The sequence below is a fragment of the Sus scrofa genome, chromosome 2 (assembly GCF_000003025.6).
Source record: "Sus scrofa isolate TJ Tabasco breed Duroc chromosome 2, Sscrofa11.1, whole genome shotgun sequence".
NCBI lineage: Eukaryota > Metazoa > Chordata > Mammalia > Artiodactyla > Suidae > Sus > Sus scrofa.
The window spans coordinates 43,169,042-43,177,514 of record NC_010444.4 but is presented as its reverse complement, the minus strand read 5'-3'; the positions used below and the strand labels follow the sequence as shown (position 1 = coordinate 43,177,514).

Here is an 8,473-nt window from a genome sequence, read left to right as displayed (position 1 = left end):
GAAACAACCTAGGAGAAAAAGTAACAGAGAAACGAAAGGAAATTCTTCATAGTTCTTTCATGCTACAGGACATCTTAATAAGAATATAAATTCAGGAGCAGAAGGGCTGAAAAACAAGATAATGGGATTAAAAACAAAAAGGGAGATTGAGGATCTAAGGAAATAAATTGACCCAGAGCACATCATTATAGAGCTAATACAAAAATTAGAACGAGGGACAGGTATATTTCACTGAAAATAAATTATTTATTTATTTTTTATGGAGGAGACTTTGAGAAAGTCTCAGCAAATGCAGATTAAAACAAAGATATTTGAAACAAGTACAGAGAAGCTAATAGATTTCTTAAAAGCCTAATACATAAAAAATAAGAAATATCCAACCCAAAGGCAACATTTTAAAAAATTATCTAAATAAAGAAAAAGCAGAATAGGCAAAGTGAAAGACATGCCATGTTCCTAGAAAATTTAATACCGACAGTTCAAGACCGATCTATGCTACTTAAATAAGGACACTTCAAACACTGAGTTAGGAAAAGCAGATCATTACAAGGGGTTAAAATCAAGCTCAGCTTGGCCTTCTCCACAGCAACATTTAATGTCAAAAGACAGTGTTCACAACATTCCAAGAGAGAGCAAGTGCACCCCAGGATGTTGCAGCCACACAAGAATGTTGTTAAATATAAAAGCAACAGACTTTCTCAAACCCATGAAGCCCAGAAATACAGCACCCACGAGTCCTTCTTGAACAAAACAGTGAGAAAATGACATCCTGCCAAATAAGAAATAAAGAAGGGGTGGGGGGGTAAACTTAGGAATTGAAACATCATGAAAGAGCAGGAGTGGTAGGCAATAAATCTATTTTGGATATGTTTACTAACATTAAGCAATATCTCTCCGTGAAGCCTGCCCTGCCTGCCTTGCTTAATCTGGCAGGTTGTGCCCACCCCAACTGAACATTCTGCATCTCCTTTCCTCCGCTTTACTTGTTGCTTTTATTCGATAGCACACATCGTTTCCTAGCACACCGTATGTTTTACGCTTTTGCTGTCTATTATCTGCCCCCACCCCGCCCCATAGAAGGTAAGTCAGTCAGGGGAGCTGGGATTGAAGAGTTGCATGACATAGGGGACCTATTCTAGTTACGGTGCTGACAGCTGGAGCTGTAAGTCTGAACAATGTAGACCTGATCATATAACTAACAAAATTCAAACAGTGTGGGGAGAGGAGCGGGAAGAGAAATGAGAGTATTAATATCCTAATCTTTCACAGCCCAAACACAATTGATGCTGAAATTGAAACACGGAATTTAAAAAGAAATGATACCTCTTGATGTATTCCATAATCACTTTGATCAATCTTAAAAGGATTTTTCATGAAATACTATCCTATACTGAAGAAGCACATATTCAATAATCTGTAGTTTTACTCTGGCATATTTTCTTCCATTAAATTCCAGGAAAGTTAAAGGTAGTACTTCAGATTTTAAAACAGTATTTCAAATTATCCCATTTCACTAAAGTGTTCTTAAATTATCTATTTTTCTATCTATGAATGCAAATGCAAAGATAACAGTGATGATGTTTATTTATTCTCAGTAAGGGTTATTTCTGAGCAGTAGTATGTGTGGTTAGTTTACTAGTTTTATTTTTAAACTTTTCTCTATTCTGTTATTTATAATAAGCTTATATATTTTTTCAAAGACAATTGAATGGTTTGCCTTTTTTTGTTTGTTTGTTTTAAAAAGAGAAGAGGCTGGGAGTCGTGGCTTAGCATGTTAAGGACTCGACGCTGTCTCTGTGAGGGTGTGGGTTTGATCCCTGGCCTTGCTCACTGGGTTGAGGATCTACCATTGCCACAAGCTGCAGGCACAGATTGCAGATGAAGCTCAGCTCCAGTGTTGCTGTGACTGTGGTGGAGCCTGTAGCTGCAACTCTGATTCAGCCCCTAGCCTGGGAATTCCCGTATGCTGCAGGTGTGGCTGTAAGAAGAAAAGAGAAAAGACTGGAAATGTATACATCATATAGAAATAGCTATAGAGATAGAGACAGATATAAATATAGATGTTTGGCACCATGGTGGAAATAACAGATCAGCTGACTTGCATTTCTTTCCTCTGCCAGGAGCCCTGCTTGCCAAATGGAAGAAAGGAACCAATGCTGACTGGAGATCTCACTGGATGCTTTTCCACCAACTTTTTGTTCAGCCTATGGTTAGGAATAATCTCACTATTTTAGATGAAAAATTTGAAGTTTAGATAGGCTGTGTTTTGTCTGCTAATGTACAAGGAGGAGGGATAGTAATTGTGGTGATAACTGTGTATCGTGTGCTTCCCATGAGCCAGGTTCCAGGCTGGGTGCATCTATGAAGAATCCCTTTCAATCCTCACAACAGCCTATGATTCCAACAATTTTTACTCTTACTCTTTTTTTTTATGAGTATAGTTGATTTACAGTGTTGTGTCAATTTTTGCTGTACATTATAGGGACCCAGTCATACACACATACATATGTGTGTGTATATATATATGTATGTATGAATAATATATATATATATTCTTTTTCTCATACTATCTTCTATCATGTTCTGCCCAAAAGTTTGGATATAGTTCCCTGTACTTTACAAGAGGACCTCATTGCTTATCCATTCTAAATGTAATAATTTGCATCTTCCATCCCCAAACTCCCCATCCTTCCCACTTCCTCCCCCTCCCCCGTGGCAATCACAAGTCTGCTCTCCACATCCATGATCTGTTTCTATTTTGAAGATAGGATCATTTGTGCCATATTTTAGACCCCACTTATAAGGGATATCATATGGTATCTGTCTTTCTCTTTCTGCTTTACTTCACTTAGTATGAGCATCTCTATTTGCATCCATGTTGCTGCAAATAGCATTATTTTGTTCTTTTTTATGGCTGAGTAGTATTCCATTGTGTATATACTTACTCTTATGTTTAAATGTAGTTCAAAAAGAATTGTATAGCCTAATGTTACACAGATAGAAAATGGCCTCTCCCATGCCCAAGCCCACACTGTTTCCCTGTGCTCTCTCCAGGCTGGAAGAGGAGTGGCCTGTGCTGGTCACCCATAGAGGTGGTACCCAGTGGCCTCAACTCCATCTAGGTCTCCTAGTGATTACAAGTTGGCTGCTTGTCAAGCTCCCTCTGAGGGCTCTGCTGCCAGCAACAGCCATGAATCCTCTTGGCCCCTCCTGGGTGCCCCTGCTGAGTTTAACAGGCAGGTGACAGTTCTGGCAATACCTGCGATGGTGCCAGGGCCAACCTAGGGACTCACGGCCCTTCTCAGAAGATATTTCTTGGGTGGCTCGGACACAACAAATATTCAGCCAAGAAAGAGGCCTGATTGATGGTTGGTGGAAGTGCAGATATTGGACCTTCAGATGAGTGTCAGGAGATCTGGATTCTGACTCTTCTTCTGCCTTCCTCTGTGGTGTAACCCTGGGAAAGTCACTCAATGTCTCTGAGCCTCGTGTTCCCCATAAGTAACACGAAAGTGTTTTACTACTGGAGAGTTTCCAAATTCTCAGCTCAATACTTCTGTGATGCAGTCAGAGAATGAAGTCTTTTTTTTTTTTTTTTTTTTTTTTGTAGTGTCTGGGTGGTTAGAGGGGGGTAGCCTTCTCTTTGAGAAGGTAAAATGGCAGCCAGGGAGCCAAGCCAGCAGAGAGCAGGAGGGCTCGGATTACCCCCATATGGAAAAGGACTGACTTCAACAGAACAAGCCTTCAGGCCGTGGGAAGGGGTCTCTGTCATAGGCCTTCACTTTCTCCAACAGGTGGGTCTTGGCAGCTGGACCACAGGCCTTTATGAGATTATCTGCTAATCACGGCCTGGGCATGAGCGTCCACGAGGTGTCGCGTGCAGAATGAGATGCTTTTTTATGATGCAGTAAAAGAGAGGAAATCACCTTGGCCTCTTGCCTCGTCCTCCACTCCGTAAGGAAACAGGCAAGCAGAGCCCAGCCTTTCATTGGCGAGGGCTCTGAGAGCTCACGGTTTCCACCCAGGGGCTGCCATTTCATTAGAGGGCTGCAGAGAGGAGCCGGGGCGGTGGGGGGCGGGCAGGAGAGACAGGCCCCCTTCCCAGACATTTAGGAGAGGCCAGGGATTGCTAAAACCCAGACACACTAAAAGTTTAGAAGAGCTGGGTCACATACACTACATTAGCAACCATCTATACTCGCAACTGGAGAGTAAATCACTAGCTCTGCTTGGGAAAAGAATTTCTCTCTAAGTGCTATTATTGGAACAATCTATTATATTTTCTCTGAAATGTGGACCCTGCCCAGAACCAGGTCTCTTCCCATTGTCAGGATACCTAGTGATGATTTTCTTTTCTTTTCTTTCTTTTTTTTTTTTTTTTAATTTGTGTTTTAGGGCCGCACTCAAGGCACATGAAAATTTCCAGGCTAGGGGTTGAATTGGAGTCATAGCCACCAGCCTATGCCACAGCCACAGCAATGCCAGATCCAAGCTGCGTCAGCAACCCACACCACAGCTCACCACAATGCTGGATCCTTAACCCACTGAGCAAGGCCAGGAATCAAACCTGCATCCTCATGGTTACTAGTCAGGTTCATTACTGCTGAGCCGCTGCAGGAACTCCTAGTGATGATTTTTATCCCAAAGATAAAACAATGGATCCAACCACCATTTACCACCTGCCAGCTATGTGCCAGGAGCTGTGTTGAGCACATGCACATTCCTAAGAGTGAAAGCAATGAGTTCACACTCAGAGCGTTCCACATATTAACTTATTTAATCCCTGTAACTACACAGATGCAATCCAACCAAAAAATGAAGTTGATGTTATTTTCAATCCCTATTTTACAGATGAGAAAATTGAGTCCCAGAGATGCCAAGTAGCATGCCCAAAGCCACATGGCTAGTAAGTAGCAGATCCAGAATAATTCCTGTGTGAGAGCTTTTAACCCAACCCAGAGCAACCACTCATAACTTGCCATTGTAAGTATAGCCTCTGGGTTCTCCTTCCTTCTAGGATCATGTTCATCTTAATACGTACAAGAAAACCATTCTCTCTCTCTCTCTCCCCCAAGGTGTTAGAAATCTTTTGCCCTTTGCTTCCCTGTCTGCTAGGCTCCCTTCTGGGACAGATGGTTTGTCTGATGGGTGAGCTGGTGGGAAAGTGTTCTCAGTTGGTCCATCCTTTTGCAATAGGAGGAGGTGATGGATGCCTTTGCAGGTTAGGGCTGTCGATTCCTCCTACTGTCAGGTGAGGGCGCTGCGATCTTCCATGCAAGCAACTTAGTGTGACTTGCAGACCCAGTTCTCCCCGCAGGCAGCTGATGGGAAGACTAAAGTTCAGAACAGGACTCTCATTCACTGCCAGGTGTCTTGTCAGCAGGACCACTGACCCGGGACCTTGATCTTTATGTTAATTTCTCAGAATCCAGAGCGGGGAGGAGGTGACCAATTAGCTCCGCAAAACAGAAACAACTCCCAACTCCAGAGTTCAAGCCCCATTCGTGGGTAACTCCAGAAAGCCTTTCCTTCCAGCCGGTGCCCAAACCCAAGTATTCCTGAAGGGCCTCTGGTGGGGGTGGGGGTCCCCAACCCGGCTATTCCTCTGCTCCCGCCTCCCGCTGCTGCAGCCGCGTTCTCCCCACCACCTTTTGCCCCAAGTATAGACTTTGGCTCTATTGTAACTGTTCCACACTTAGTAAGACCAAGAAGGACTAAGCAATTAGCATAATGTTGGTGAGGATTTGAAAATAATCAGAAAAGAAAATATGAAAACAGGGAAAGGGAAAAATCAGAACAGATGCTAGCCTATCAAGAAAGGTGCTGGTGCCCCTGTGTGCCAGACGGTCCCCCTTTTCTGCTGACGCCTGGGGAGGAGAGGGTCCAAGGAGAAGCAAAGGTGTCAGTTATAGGGCTTGGATGGGTGTTTACTAACTAGTATGGAAATATTCCAATATTTTAACCACTATCGTCACTTTGGTCTGTGTCCTTCTATACTGTCAGTGTGGCTCTACATAACACACATGTGCATAGAGAAAAGTATTGGTTTGGTTTTGCCATGTGCTTTTGTTTTTACATGTCATTACATGAATTATTCTGTAGTTGGCTTTCTTCACTTAGAAATGTTTTGATGATCTTTCCATCTACCTCATTCTTTTTAGCTCTGGCTTAAATTCCATGGATTAGAGGTCTCTTGCTTACCCATTCGTGGCTGAGGTTTCCAATTTTTCACTATCACAGACACTAAATATACATTCTTTTGCTTTTTAGGGCTGCACCTATGGCATATGGAGATTCCCGGGCTAGGGATCCAATCAGAGGTACAGCTGCCAGCCTACACCACAGCCACAGCAACGCAGAATCTGAGTCATGACTGAGACCTACACCACAGCTCATGGGAATGCCGGATCCTTAACCCACTGAGCGAGGCCTGGGATCAAACCCGCAACCTCATGGTTCCTAGTCAGATTCGTTTCTACTGCGCCACGATGGGAACTCCTCAATGTGTGGTTTTTTGTTTTTTTTGTTTTTTCTTGTCTTTTTTAGGGCCGCACCTGTGGCATATGGAGATTCCCAGGCTAGGGGTCTAATCAGAGCTGTAGCTGCCAGCCTACGCCAGAGCCACAGCAACGCGGGATCCAAGCTGCATCTGCAAACTACACCACAGCTCACAGCAAGGCCAGATCCTTAACCCACTGAGCAAGGCCAGGGATGGAACCCGCAACCTCATGGTTCCTAGTCGGATTCATTAACCACTGTGCCGTGACAGGAACTCCCTCAATGTGTATTCTTGAACATGTACCTTTGTGCACCTGCAATTTTCTGCAGCAGATCCTTAGAAGTTCCCTTGCTGGGTAAAAAGTTACTTGTAATTTAATGTTCCTTATCAACTTGTTCCTCTACCAGTAATGTGTGACAATGTTTATTTCCCAAAACTCGATGTTATCTGTATTTAATTTTCCCTGATATGATGGATAAAACATGATTTCTCTTTATTATTTTAATTTGCATTTTCCTCATTATCAATAAAGCTGAGTATCTTCTCATAATTTATAGATCATTCTTCATTTATGGAATGCCCATTGGTACTCTGTGGTAGTAAGACATCTAACTGCTGGCCCTCAGTGGCCCTCATCCCTTGGTATCCAAGCCCTGTATAATCCCCTTCCTTTGAGGATAGGCTGGAACAAGTGGCTGGCTTCTAATGAATAGACTAGGGCACAGATGAGGGTTTTCTTGTGGCACAGGGAGTTAAGGCTCCAGTGTTGTGACTGCAGTGGCTTGGGTTGCTTGCTGCTCTGGCTCAGGTTCAATCCCTGGCCCAGGAACTTCAATGTGCTACAGGCACAGCCAAAAAAATAAAGAAAGAAAGAATAGGGCACAGATGATAGTTTGTAGCTTGCCACTTCCAAGCTTAGTTACAAAAAAACTGTGACTTTCATCTTGTCAGCTCTCCTTCTCTTTTTCTGGCTTTTCTTCAGTCTGATGAATCAAGCTGCCATATGTCAAGCTGTCCTATGGGAAATCCCACATGCAAGAACTGAGTGTACTTCCAGCCAACAGCCAGAGAGGAACTGAGGTTCTCAATCCAACAACCTGCGAGGAACAGCATCCCATCAGCAGCCATGTGAGTGAGATTGGAAGCAGGTCCTTCCCCAGTCAAGCCTGAATTGACTGCAGCCCCATTCAAGATTTTGAGTACAGTTTTGCATGAGACCTCAAGCAGGAAGACCCGACTAAGCCATATCTGGGTTCCAGACCTACACACACTGTGAGATCATAAATGTCTTAGGTCACTAAACATGAGGGCAATTTGTTATGTAGCAGTAGGTAACTAATACATATCCTTTGCTATTTTTCTATTTTTTTTATTTGTAGGCATTCTATACAACATGGTTAAATCTCTTTTGCATGTTATATACATTGCAGATATTTTCTATCAATCTTTTTCTTATATTTGCTTATGTTATCTTTTATTATGCAAAAATTACAAACTCTTGATGTCTTCAAGTTTAATGGTCTTTTCTTCTATGGCTTTGAAATTTTGACTCTTGCTTATAAAGATGTTTGCAACCCCAGTTATAAACATATGTTTATATGCAAAAATTACAAACTCTTGATGTCTTCAAGTTTAACAGTCTTTTCTTCTATGGCTTTGAAATTTTGACTCTTGCTTATAAAGATGTTTGCAACCCCAGTTATAAACATATAACTGTTTGTTTACATCATTCTTAACTTCCACTTAAGTTCCATGAGAGCAGTGACTCTGAGTCTTGCTCATCTCTGGATTCACATAGTGAGCACAGTGCCTCTAAGGAAGGGAACTGGCATTCATGCAGACAGACTTTGCCAATCTGCATTCTTTGCTCTCAATAAAGTATTCCTGATGTCTAATCTCCATTCCCGGGCTGAGTGTGTGTATCTCTCCACTTGCTCATTGCTAAGACAGAGAACAGATACCCTTCCAGCTTCT

At 42.7% G+C, this 8,473-nt stretch overlaps 1 long non-coding RNA gene across 1 annotated transcript; it reads left to right on the top strand.

The window, feature by feature from the left end:
• Nucleotides 1,995-7,932, top strand: LOC106509408. Its single transcript, XR_002342102.1, has 3 exons — nt 1,995-2,209; nt 4,852-4,983; nt 7,482-7,932. It is a non-coding gene; the product is annotated as an uncharacterized LOC106509408 (long non-coding RNA).